Source organism: Cryptomeria japonica, chromosome 10 (assembly GCF_030272615.1).
Source record: "Cryptomeria japonica chromosome 10, Sugi_1.0, whole genome shotgun sequence".
Taxonomy (NCBI): domain Eukaryota; kingdom Viridiplantae; phylum Streptophyta; class Pinopsida; order Cupressales; family Cupressaceae; genus Cryptomeria; species Cryptomeria japonica.
The window spans coordinates 673453537-673466628 of record NC_081414.1 but is presented as its reverse complement, the minus strand read 5'-3'; the positions used below and the strand labels follow the sequence as shown (position 1 = coordinate 673466628).

At 36.2% G+C, this 13092-nt stretch overlaps 1 protein-coding gene across 1 annotated transcript in view; it reads left to right on the top strand.

The window, feature by feature from the left end:
* Positions 1-13092, top strand: part of LOC131077129 (uncharacterized) — a 66233-nt gene that overhangs the window by 39422 nt on the left and 13719 nt on the right. The window lies entirely within an intron of this gene.

Genomic DNA, 13092 nt, shown 5'->3' with positions numbered 1-13092 from the left:
ACCTGGGGATACTCCTCCAATACTGCCACATGGCCAATAATACCTCTTGTGCATAGTGATACAACTCACCATAAAGCTCCAAATTCACACACCTCTCAAATAAGAGAGAATCTCCCTAAATATAGGAGGAAGTGTGGCTTCACTAGTCACACCTTTTCAATAACCCCCACTCATAAATAATTAATAATCTAATAATTATTAGATTATAATTATTTCAAATGGGATATGCTTATAAAGCATATAATATATAAGATTTTATAACCTTATATTAGAACATTATATATGAATGTTATAAGGATGTGATCCCTAATAACATTATGTTCTAACAGAAATAGATAGAAAGAACTCAGAATCAGATTGAAAAACTCAGAAAACTAGATAAATTTGCTCCCTATCAATTTGATTCCTTCGAAATCTGCGTGTGATGCTGAAGGAGAAGGTTGGAAATACGTGCCAACACTCAGAACTTTATCAGAATTACGCCCAACCTGCAAAAATGTCTTCAAACCTACAAGATAACTTCTTCAACCTGCTCTTAATACTTAGAAGTTCGAACTCTCTTGTGTGTTGAAATGAAAATGAGAATGGCCTATTTGTATTTAGAGTTGGAATTTGTAATTAGAATTACGCGATTACCTTCCAAAATCTGTTTCCATTCTCATTTCAGTCTTATCCGCTTTCGAAGAAAGTTTCTATTTTCATTTATAGTTGCATAGTGTTAATGCATTCTTATCCGCTTTCGAAGAAAGTTTCTATTTTCATTTATAGTTGCATAGTGTTAATGCATGGTAGCTACGGTAAGATAAATGAAGTCTCTCATTCAATCATTTATCCTATCGATTAAACCATTAAGAAAAACTTCAAGCTATTCTATTTGATGATTATTCCTCATCGATAACCATGGCATGTTGGTAATCAACGATAGTTATCTAATTAATCATCTATCCCGATCTATGTCGGATTTGTTCTGAACAAGTGATTATTATATTACTATCGGGTGGCATAGTAATGCACCGATTAATGATTAATGAATATATTCCTTAGTTAAGTGATCAGTGTCGGTTAACATAGACACCGATTCACTTTGGTTACTTTGCAATACCAAACGCCATCATTAATACCGATTGGCATATCGGTTAACATGTTAATATGTTACGTAAGTCTCGATTAATATCGTGTTGGCAAATATGTCATATGTAATGTGATCACCGATTAATATCGGGTTGGCAAATATGTTATGTGTTATGTGATCACCAATTAATATCGGGCTGACAAATATGTTTAACACCAGTTGATATTATATACCAAAGGGTGCGATCAAGTAGTGTCTTGATCGGTCATGTCCATAAGACATGACCGTTCAAGGCACTGCTTGATCCTCCCCTCTCATATATATATATCATATGGCATTTGAGAAAGAGGATATCGAAATCAATAAATACTCCTCTTACCTGCCATAACAAAGAAGATAGTCAGAATTATAATTGAGATTAAATACATAGATATATAAAGAATAAAATTAGAATTCATCTTGCATGTTGAATTGTAAATTGGACAAACTTTACACATAGTCATCATCTTTGAGTTCGAATTCTTCCAAATGCAAGTTTCTATTTTGAATTCTAGTCTCAAAATCGACTCAATCTGCAAGATTCATCTCACAAGAAGCTTTCTATTTTCAATTCAAAGTTCGAATTCTCCAAGATCTTGCTGACATCACTCAAAATATTCTATTTTTTAAAACTTGGTCAGCAATCGTCGACTTGTCTTGATCTCTATTATGAGCAGGGCAGACTTTGTTGAGTTTGTCTCGTCATTAATCACCTTGGGTGGACTTTTTCATACTTGGAGTATAAGGCAGACTTTGTAGCATTTAGGAATCTCTTTCTTCCTAAGGCGGACTTTACTTGATGTGTGCACTTCATATGTCTTCCACCTAGGGCGGACTTTTCTCATTTAATGCATAATAGGGCGAACTTTTATCATCTTGTGCACCTCAAAACTTTTCTATCTAAGGCGGACTTTGGAGGGGTTGATTATACTTTGCCTCAAGGCGGACTTCTTAAGACTTGATACCTTTAGCATACACCATGAGGGCGGACTTTTGAGTGTTGCTCCCATAAGTTGAAGGGCGGACTTTACTTGGCTTATGCACTTGGCCTTCAAACCTGTCTCAAGGTGGACTTTGTTAGCCTTATGCACCATTTGCTTACTTCTTATCCCACCTTAGGGTGGACTTTGGAGGGGTTGATTATGCTTTGCTTTGGACTCACCCCTAGGGCGGACTTTGAGAAACTTAAAAAAAAACCTTAGTCTTTCATTGCAAGGCGAACTTTACTTGATCCATGATCTTAGGAGGGCGGACTTTTTGCTTCCTCCAAACACTTAGAAACTTCCTTCAACTCCGTCAAGGCGGACTTTGGAGTTAGGCACCCTCACTCATCACCTTGGGCGGACTTCTTACCTCCTCGGACCTTCTTCATGGGTGGAATTGCTTGGACGGACTTTTTGAAGCTTGAGGTACCATTGCACTTGCACCTTGCAAATTGGGCGGACTTCTTCAAACATGTGCACTTTGGAGGGCGGATTTTTTTGGAACATGCTCCAATGCAATGAAGAGTAGGGCAGACTTTAAGAAGGTCATGAGCATGCTTCCCTTCCATGAGGGCGGACTTTTTGAGTCCCTGACATAACATTCACCACCAAACATGATTAGCCAGACTTAGAGAAATACTCAAAATTTAATAACTTCTTCAATTTTAGCCAGATTAACATGATATTTGAAATCCATACTCAGGGAACCCATCCGAAGTGCCATGATCCCTAAAAAGTAGGAACTTAGCTTTTTGGGTCCTAACTTGAAAACTTTCGATCGCGATCGATGTAGGTTAGTGGTGCTGGTGCAAACCTTAGGACCCCACTCTGAAAAAGCAAAAAACAGACATCCCTAAAAAATAGGGAAAACTTTCTAAAAATAGCCATCCCGGGGATCGAGCTAAAAATGCCAAAAAGCAAACTTTCCAAAAATAGAAAGTTGTCCGAATTCGCTTAAATCAATTGCGTTCTTTGTCCTTTGGCGTTTCTAGGCACTTTGACAACGTCTAGACTCTGTTATCACTTGGTTTGCAAAAATTGACTTTCAATCCTTAAGACTCAAACCGTTCAAAACTTGACCAAACTTAGCAAAAACCTTAGAAAGTAGGAAAGGAGAGGGTCCCCATTCTCAATGGGGTGATGTGTGAAAAAGGTCACAACAACATTGACGTCATGGCTTGAAGAACAAACCCTAGGTCTGCTTTCAAAATAGCAGAAAAAAGCAAAAAATCAAAAAGCAAGCCAAAAAAGTTGCTTCCTGGATTGGTCCCAAAGTGCTAAAAATAAAAAAAGCAAAAAAGCAAAAAAATAGAATTCCTAAAAAATAGGAATGTGTTAGAATTGACCCAAAGCAATTGCGATAAAAATGGATAAGGGTTTAGGAATTCTAACTAATGCTAAGAACTCAAGAGATGGTGTAGACTGGGTGAAACCAATAAACAACACTTTGTTTCGCCACTCTTGGACAACATCGCAAAGCATGTGCAATCTTCTAAGGTTGTGTTCAAGATTTTCACACTTATGAATAATACCAACAATTGAACAATATCACTCAAAGTAGAAGTTAAGCATCCACATCAAAAGCTCAAGCTAACTTTACACATTGAATGAAAATCATCCATCCAACAAAAGTATGAGCAAAATTTCACCAATCTAAACTATCAATCCTTCATTCGTCTAACAACTTCAAAGCAAATTACTCAAAGCAAATCTATCCTAAGTGTTGAAGAAAATATGCAACCATGCTACCACTTGATATTAATAAGACTTCAAAACAGTACTGATAATGAACTTTTTATTATCCAAGTAGCTCTACACAACAATTTCATAAATCTCTCCACACTGAAATGAAATGAGAGAATGAGTTTACATAGAGTTTCTGAAAAACGAATGAATGGCCGAGATCAATCTAAGATCAACGGTCGAGATTAAGACAACCTAACCCTAATTAGTGTTTCCCAAAATAAAATTAATATCTAGTGCATGTAAGACAAGTGGCACAAGGTGCTATCTTTTAGGATTGCACCCCCTTCTCCTGTTGAGAGGTAGAATGTTCAATGAACTTGGACACAATCTAATCAACCTCTTCCATCATGACATGTGGCAGCACACTGACTCTGAATTCTAATCCTTCCAAATCATCTGCACATACAACAAAAGTGATTTCCCAATCTAATTCCCATTTTTGGAAAGCATCTTTGATGGATAGGAGGTTTGATGCCTTATATAAATTCTGCTTTAGGATTGGTTCAGTGGAGAAGATTTTCTGTGTCTTGGTCTTTAGATTCTCTGACTTCATATCCTTCTCTTGGATAGTTTCTTTTTCAAGTATCTCCGCAACAACAGGGTAAACCTTGTCTTGAATTTCTTTTATCTGCTCCTCTGCTCTGTTAGCATTTGCCTTCACTTCCTCCAAGACTTCACTGCGTGCAACCAATTTCCAGTGGCAACCACTGAAATCATATGCCGCTCCTGCTTCAATTATACTTCCATCAATTAATTCTTGCTTTGACATTCCTTTCAACACTCTAAGGCAGGGAATGATTCTTTCTTTCATGTGCTGAAGATCAGCCCATGCTTCTGCCATGCTTGCGATCCTGGAGAGTAGAGAGGAGGTCTGTCAATGGTAACCTTTCCGCAAAGGTGTCTGCCTCTTTACCTACACTTTCCATCCATGCCTTGGTCTCTCTGGCTGTTACTGCTTCTTCCTCAGAACTTCTAACTGTTTCCTGTGAATTCAAAAGTGGAGGAGCTTCTGGATTTGCTTGATCAAGTGGCTTAGTCAAATGCTGAATATAATCCCTTAGGCGCTCAACTTCTTTCTTATATTCCTTCTTTTTTCCTACTTCTCTGTCTAGTCTTGCCTTCATGGAAGCAACTGAATTATCCAAATCTTCAGCTTCCTGCTTCTTAGTAGTTGTGTAGTGATTTTATATTTAGGAGAAGCAATATCTTGTTTTGCCTAATCCACTTTTGGTACAACAATCTGTGTTAATGTTATTGTAGCTATGGTTGGACTCCTTCAAGCCAACATAGATAATATAAATGTTTAAGTGGCCTATCGGCCTTATACATTTAAATGAGCCGATTCATATATATTAAATAGAAAAATGTAATTGTGTGTTTGTAAGGCCGACTAAGCTAAGTCCATGACCTCATTGAATAAGTCACGTTCTTTCATAGAGGGGCAACCCTTTGTGAAAGGGTACCTCTCACATATATATATGAAGTGCGATCTCATTCATTCTATCAATTAATCGAATTCAAGAGCAGTACAAATAATAGAAGAGCAGATCAATATCATTGAGTAGATCAATATATAAGAGCAGACCGAATATATTAGAAGAACAGATCGAACCATCATAAGAGCATATTATCATACCAATTAAGGGCAGATCGTCTTGATGAAGGAGGCAAACCAATTAAGGGCAGGTCTATCTTGTATAGAAGGTAAACACTACCTATCATTGTCTTATTGTGCTTCAAGGAGTGAAGCGATCTGTATAGGCCCTTATCATTGGCCATTGTAAAAGTTTCGTGTTGTTCTTATTTAATATATATACAGAGATAATTGTTGCTGGGTTTTTCTCCCTCGAGTAGGAGGGTTTTCCCAGGGTATCTTGTTGTGTTCATTGTTCATTGTGTTGCCTTTTCCTAATTGCTCTTAATCTGATCATAAAAACAACAATCTCCATTGTCTTGCAGCTAGCTTCATCTCTCTGGATAGTGGAAAACCTTCTGGTTGGCTTCTTTGTAGCAACCTGTTCTAATCTGGCCAACAAATCTGCTATATCATCTTCTTCTTGAATTTCTATTTCTTGTGTCTTTTCTTTCAATCTCTCTTTCAGCCAATCAGGAACAGTGGGCTGCTCAATGCCTTCCACTTCCTGATTGCCTTCTTCACATGCGATACCCCAAAGGGTAGAAATCATTCCTTCTTGAAGTTCACCTTCTTCAAAATCTATTTCATTGTTCGACTCCACTACTTTTGTGCCGGTAGGAGATGGAGGCTGCTCATCTTCTTGATGGATTAATTCTACATTTTCTTCATGAACTAGAGAAGGAATCTTTATCTTAGCCAATGATTCATCAACAGTTAATATATAGTTTTCATTCTTAGATGTGGCAGAACGAGATGGTTCTATCCTTTGCTTCTTCTGAGCAAGTCCTTCATTCACAACTGCCTTCCCCTTCTTTTTAGCACCTTTAATTGGTCTAGCACTTTGAGTTGCTTCTTCATTTGAAGAATACCCTTCCGCTTCACCCATCAAGCGATAAGTCAAGGTTATATTTCTCTGTCTTAATCTATGATTTTGTTGATCAACCCAACACCTGGAATATTTCACAACTGGCCGCATCAAGGTGGTCAAGTCTGCATGCTCTGGTTTTGACCATTTGATAGGAGGAAGAGGGGCATGCTCATCAAAGCCAGGTTGAGTATATTCTGCATTATCTTCCAGCTAATCAGGCACAAGAAAAGGCTCAGTCGTTCTAATCAAGCTTACTGGTAATTGATGGAAATGTTGTCATTGATGTCAAAGGAATTAGATGTCTTTGATGTCATAGATGTAAGAAGACAAATAGTCCTGTCAAAGGTGATGATTAAGGAATTGGATAGCTGTGATTTATATGAAGAAGACATGAAACCATTAATGATCAGAATTGAAGGCATCTCCATGATCAGGTTAGTGATCAGTATTGAAGATGAACTCCATATACAAGATCAGGGTATACATTGATCAATGCAGCGACGTGTTTACAAAGACAATGAACTACTAAGCAACAAACTGATATGTATATTGTCTCAACAAATGGCTACAGTATACATATATAGTGTGTGTGTGTGTGTATATGTACCCAGTAATATATAAAAAGATGACAGCATACATAAGACTGTAGTATATACAATACCCGTATTGATTGTTCCAGCATTATATATATACTGAAGTATATTCAGTATTTACTATATACAGAACATAGCAAAGGTTCAAAACATAGCAATATATGGTACCAGTAAAAATATCAAAAGACAGATCAGAAGTTGAAGTCATTAATTCATATTACTTTATGAAAAAATGGCACTAGAAGACAAAGATAGGGGGACAGCTGTTGGAATAAAAGAACAAAGCACAAAAGACAAAAGACATTTTAAAAGCTGAGTTTGTTTCCTAAAAAAAACCAAGAGAAGAATAAAACAATATTGGTGAGGCCCGATACCATTTGGGAAATTAAGTTGAAGTGGAGTATAGAATTTACGTGGCATACAATTTTGATAAATATATAAATCTGAGACAGTCTTCGTAATCAGTTAATATGGAGTCCATGCATTCGGTGTTAATACATGTTGATAGTCAATTTTGAAGACAGCGATTATGTGAGAAATCATAAATAATTGATGGCAGATATATTCTATTAAGAAATCGAATTTAAAAAGCAACTGATGGAAAGTAAATCAGTGGTCAAACAAAGATAAATTTATCAATGACTAAAATAACGTTGAAACAAAGGTAATGATTTTATAATATTTATTTGAACATTGACTAGGTTCAAAGGAAGATACGGTGAAGAGTTTTGATAATATTGGTATTCTTGAAGGTTGCGATTAGTGGAAGGGTGCGATCTTTGGTTTATTACAAGGATTATATTAAACTATTCTTAGTTAAGAAGTATGTCTTCACAAAAGAATTCAGTGAAAGGTTATGTAAATAATTGTGACTATTCAATGAGAAGGGATGACCATTAAAATAAAAGATATAAATGGAAGCTGATCTTGTTGTGTGGAATCTGAAGAAATATGTGTCTACATATATGTTGTGTGATGTGTGGTAGCGTTGGCAAGGTGTATGATGCTGGAAATATATAAGTTGTTGACAGAATAGAGTGTGTAATTTTGGAAATATAATTAGACACAAGGGTGTGCTGTGTGAATTATGTTGAAGCTGAGAGTGTGAGAGAATAATTCTGAGATTACAACTCAGAAAATAAAGTAGTTCTCAGATGTGTGCAGTGTGAAGAATAAGATAAAATATTATGGAGTGGAGATACGTGAAATAAATTTAAAGTGTGTAGAAAAAGAAAATATCAATCAGACATACACAGATCTGAAATTGAAGGCATAGAAGAGAGTTCACTGCAGATTTTATCAAAGAAAATCATTCCAGATTTGTAGGTGTGTTGTGTGTTAAAGACATATCATATATACCAGCAGATATATGGACATGAATGTGCAGATTTGAAAGAGGGTCAAGGGACAGCAAACATAAGAAGATCACGTGAAGAAAGAAGACTGATTGAAGAACACTATACAGTAAACTGTAAAGTAATCTTTGAAGCAGATTTATTAAAGAAGATAGAGGATATACTGTGTATTGGTATATCTGCATAATAACAGAAATAAATCAGACAAAAGTGATTCTTAAGAAAGATTTTAATGTAGATTTTGAAGCAGAATTATGAAAAGATCATAACAGATTTGTGGACGATAATATAACAGTTTTATGAAGAAGAATATATGCTTGTGAGGAAGGAATATATGCAAAAGATTAAACTGTCCATTATCAGTTGAGATAGCAACATTGTCAAGATGGAAATTCAGATTTATATGAAGTGGGTTGGTGCTCACTAATTCTGGATTGGGGAGTAGGTGCTTCGAGTGGGTTGGTGCTCACAAATTCAGAAGTGGGAGTTGGTGCTTCTAGTGGGTTGGTGCTCATGAAATCAGATTTGGGAGTTGGTGCTTCCAGTGGGTTGGTGCTCACAAACAGAGTTAGGGGTTGGTGCCTCTAGTAGGTTGGTGCCTACAAATATTGTAATAGAAGAATTATATAAAAACATTATTTTGATGTGGTTTTCTCCCGTAAGGGTTTCCACGTATATATCTTGTGGTCTATTTTGTTATATTACATGTGAATGTTGATCATCAATGAATATGTTTATAAGATAAGTTATATACATGTAATGGAAGTTGAAAAAGTTTAAGTTGGTGAAATTTGTTGTTATACTAATTCACCCTCCCCCCTCTCAGTATAACCGTGTGCTCTTCAGTTTGGAAAATAGTCTTTTCCTGATGTGAAACTCATATGCAGCATTTGCCCAAAAATCTTATATGTCTGCTCTATGTCTGAATCTTTCTCTATTCATTGATCCAATATTGCCGAGAGGATCAAAATTAGCTCTGGATCGGTAGAATGTAAAGGGATACCATTGCATTTCTAGCCTGACACTTTCAGCTGCCTGTGTTGTCGGACAAGACTCCTCCATATTTTCAATAAAGAATGGAAAGGATATTGCTGCCTTTTGCTTTATTCTTTTGAAGCTTTGAAATGTTTCTAGTTGTCTAAGAACTTCAAGCAAGACCATTCGGTTGGTTGGATAGATTGGAAGTCGGTAAGGACAGCCATCAAAACCTTGAACTCTTATGTATGTAAATTTCAGAAATTGGATAAACCTGGATCCATACTAGCTGATTAAACTTTTGGCTTTAGGAGATAGTCTCTGGTGAGTTCCTCCTTGTAATGTCCTTGTGATGTAAATTAGGAATGTGTCATTGGCTCGCTTAAAATGGCTCTTCGCCTTAAGCTGCAATTGAGGATAACAGTCATAAGACTTAAATTCATTTTCTCCATTGCCAACTATGCCTTTGCAGATCAGTCCGGAATATCTAAAATTTCTAGTCAATGAGTAGATAATGTAGGAGCTCATGTAGAATGATTTTGTCTTCTCCAAATTTATCAACTGTTCATGAAGATTGTTGCTGATTATGTAGGACCAATTGAACATCTGACTCTCGAGGTAATTACATCTATGAAGTAATACGTCCATGTCTTGAATGGCGCACCTTGAGGGCTGCCCATTACTCTATTCAGCAGTAGGATGATATCACCATATTCTTCTTTGAAGTATGGGCGCAACAGATTCTTTGGTACTTTCCCTTGGGGTCTCATAACATTTCATTATCATTTCAATTTCAATCTCATGCATTTGAAATTACCGTCTAATTTAAAACAAAATAATGCATGATCCAATATTCAAAGGATAATTAACTATAGTATCAAAAGTCTGGAAAATTGAAGAATCCTCCAAAAACTAGATTTTGCATTATAACTCCTGGAGGTCCGAAACCACTCTCAAACATCCTGACAGTATATATGGAATATAACTTAAAGTCTGGAATGTCATCCTGATCTTCAAATGCCCTGAAATCTGGCTAAGTCTGGAATGTCTTCCTGATCCTGAAATCTGACCAAGTCTGAAAAATTGAAAAATCCTCCAAAAACTAGATTTTGCATTATAACTCCTGGAGGTCCGAAACCACTCTCAAACATCCCGACAGTATATATGGAATATAACTTAAAGTATAAGTAACGGAGAGACCAAATTTTTTCACATGTTAAACTCAATTTTAAAGCTTGCATGACATTTTTTCTGGGTCGCGCGAGTCCATCTGAAAGACTCGCGAGTCCATGCAAAAGACTCGTGCGAGTCCTTGCAAAAGACTCGCGAGTCTTTCAGATGGACTCGCCAGGACTCGCCTCGCGAGTCCTTGGCGAGTCGACTCGTGGCTCCCATGGACTCGCGAGTCCGTGGCGAGTTCGTGGCGAGTCCACGAGTTTTAAAACTATGGTCTCTTTAATGGCTAACTCTGAAAGATTAGCTAAAACTCGTCCATCAGGTGCAATGATCTCTCTTGATTGTGTGTTGTAGTGTTTAGCACATTCAACTATTAGCTCAACACATTCTTTAGTTGGAGGAAACCCAACTTGGACAATGCCATTTCTCATCATCCGACAAGCAATGGGTGTCGGTAGGTATCCATCAAGCCCATACATTCTCTTTTTGAATTCTTCTAAATCCACATGTCTTAGGTCAATGTCTGTGACATTCTTCTATTTGGATTTGATCTTGGATTCCTGTTGAACTCCTTTATTGGCAAACTTTAGTGGTGTTTTTCTGGAAGATGCGCATTTGTTGGTCATTAACTTGCATAATACATAAAAAAAAATCAATATTATTTTCGAGACAACTTGCTGATTTTAATTCCAATTTTCAGACCCTTATTCTTGAAAATTTCACTTTCAGCTTGTCAAAAAGCTAAATTTCTGTGAAAAAAGCAGACTGAAAGTGAAGGATTTGGTCTAGAAATTGATAAATTTGATGAGAAATAAGACAAAAAGGTAGAAGAATTCAGTCAAATTCAGATTTTAGATCATTGAAATTGCATTTAGATTTGGGATTTTCAGCTTCAAAATTGCATGATGTTAGTTTATTTTCAGAATTCATTATTTTCTGTTATTTATTATTGTACCTAGTTGAATCACCCAAAAAATAAAAAACAAAAAAGAAAACAAAAAACAACAAACCCTTCTGCACTTTCTATCTAGTCTGAAAGACCACACAAAAAAAATAAATACAGTATTTTTAATTTAAAAAGAACAGTAAGGATAGCTCATTACATTTGTACATACAAAGTTGCTATATAAGCATGCTCAAGATAAACTTGTCCGCCAATAATCAATGCAACAAGTGAGCTGTTGTGATGAACCCTTGCTGGTTCAACTCTTCAACTGCTGTAATTTGTAGATCTTCTTTGTAATTTTTAATTATTAAGATGGTCTTTCAGAAATAGACAGAAGTTGCAGAAGAGGGATTCTTTAATTTGCAACACATTGAAATAATACATGAATTTAATCAACTGAAACAATGAATTGGAGAATTTCGAAGCATACCCGTAGGTCCTTAGCCAATTTATTGAAAAGAAAGAATAAATCAACAACTTACAAAGTTCTGATTTTTATTTTGAAACAATTCAGATCTGCTCTTATTTAATACTAAGACACCCAAACAGTGGAAGATGGTGCCAACAAATGAGCATGCTGTGTGTTTGGGAAAAGAAGCCTCCAAACCACAGAAGAATTAACAACAAAACAGTAAATAGAGAAACCTACAACAAATTTGCCTTGTAAGAAGCCAAATCTGCCCCAATTCAATTCAATTTGACTTCTGAATGAAGCCAACCAAGCTGCAACAATTCGATTGATCTTTCACAATCTCAAAGCTACTGAATTCTGAAGAATGCACGCTCTCCAAAATAGGTCCAAACCCTAGTCGCCATAGCCAAGTGCTTAGAAGAAAATGTCAAATGCTCAATATCAATGAATGGGGTTTAATTTCCATCTTGGCTGCCTAAATACCCAAAAGGTGCGATTTTTGGCAATTAGGGATTTAAAAATTATAACTTGCTTCTAGGGTTTCTAACTTAACCTTAAAAGCAATGCCTAGCTTAGGAGATAATAAATTTAAGAGATACACTTTATGATTTTATATTAATATTTCATTAAAATATTAATTGCCTATGGAACCACTTAAAAATTATTGCTCGGAAACTGAATCTGTTAGAAGCTAGGGCCACAGTTCGCCATGCCAATGAAAATAAGACCATGTCTATTTTTAGCAATTTCCCCCTAAAAAATAGGAAATCCTCATAAAGTGTTAAAAACTGATGAAATGAAGACCAAAACTGATTTCAACATTGAACTAGAACAAATAGACAGACCACTCCTCAAGATACTGCATCACTGACCCCTTTATCCATACCCTGTTAGCCTACAAGGGTCCAAAAATAGGCTAACTCCTCAAACCCAAGTCCATGACTAGGATGGGGACATTAAAACTGTTCTCAACTGAAGATATCAATCAGGGCATAAAAAGACTTTCAGGAGGGAAAGTGCAAGATATAAATAGGCTACAAGCAACATATTTAAAATTGAGTATAGAGGTCCTTACACCTTACATGAAATACATCTTGAATAATGTCATTCAAGAGGGTTTCCCAAAGGATTGGACAACTAGTGTTGCTATCCCTCTTTATAAAAACGGTGATATCAATCATATGTCAAATTATAACACTATTATGGTTAATCTTCTTTTTGGAAAACTTTTAGTTGAACGGAGAATTAGTTGTTGGGCAAAATATAGAAGGGAAAAAAGGCAAAGAGGCAT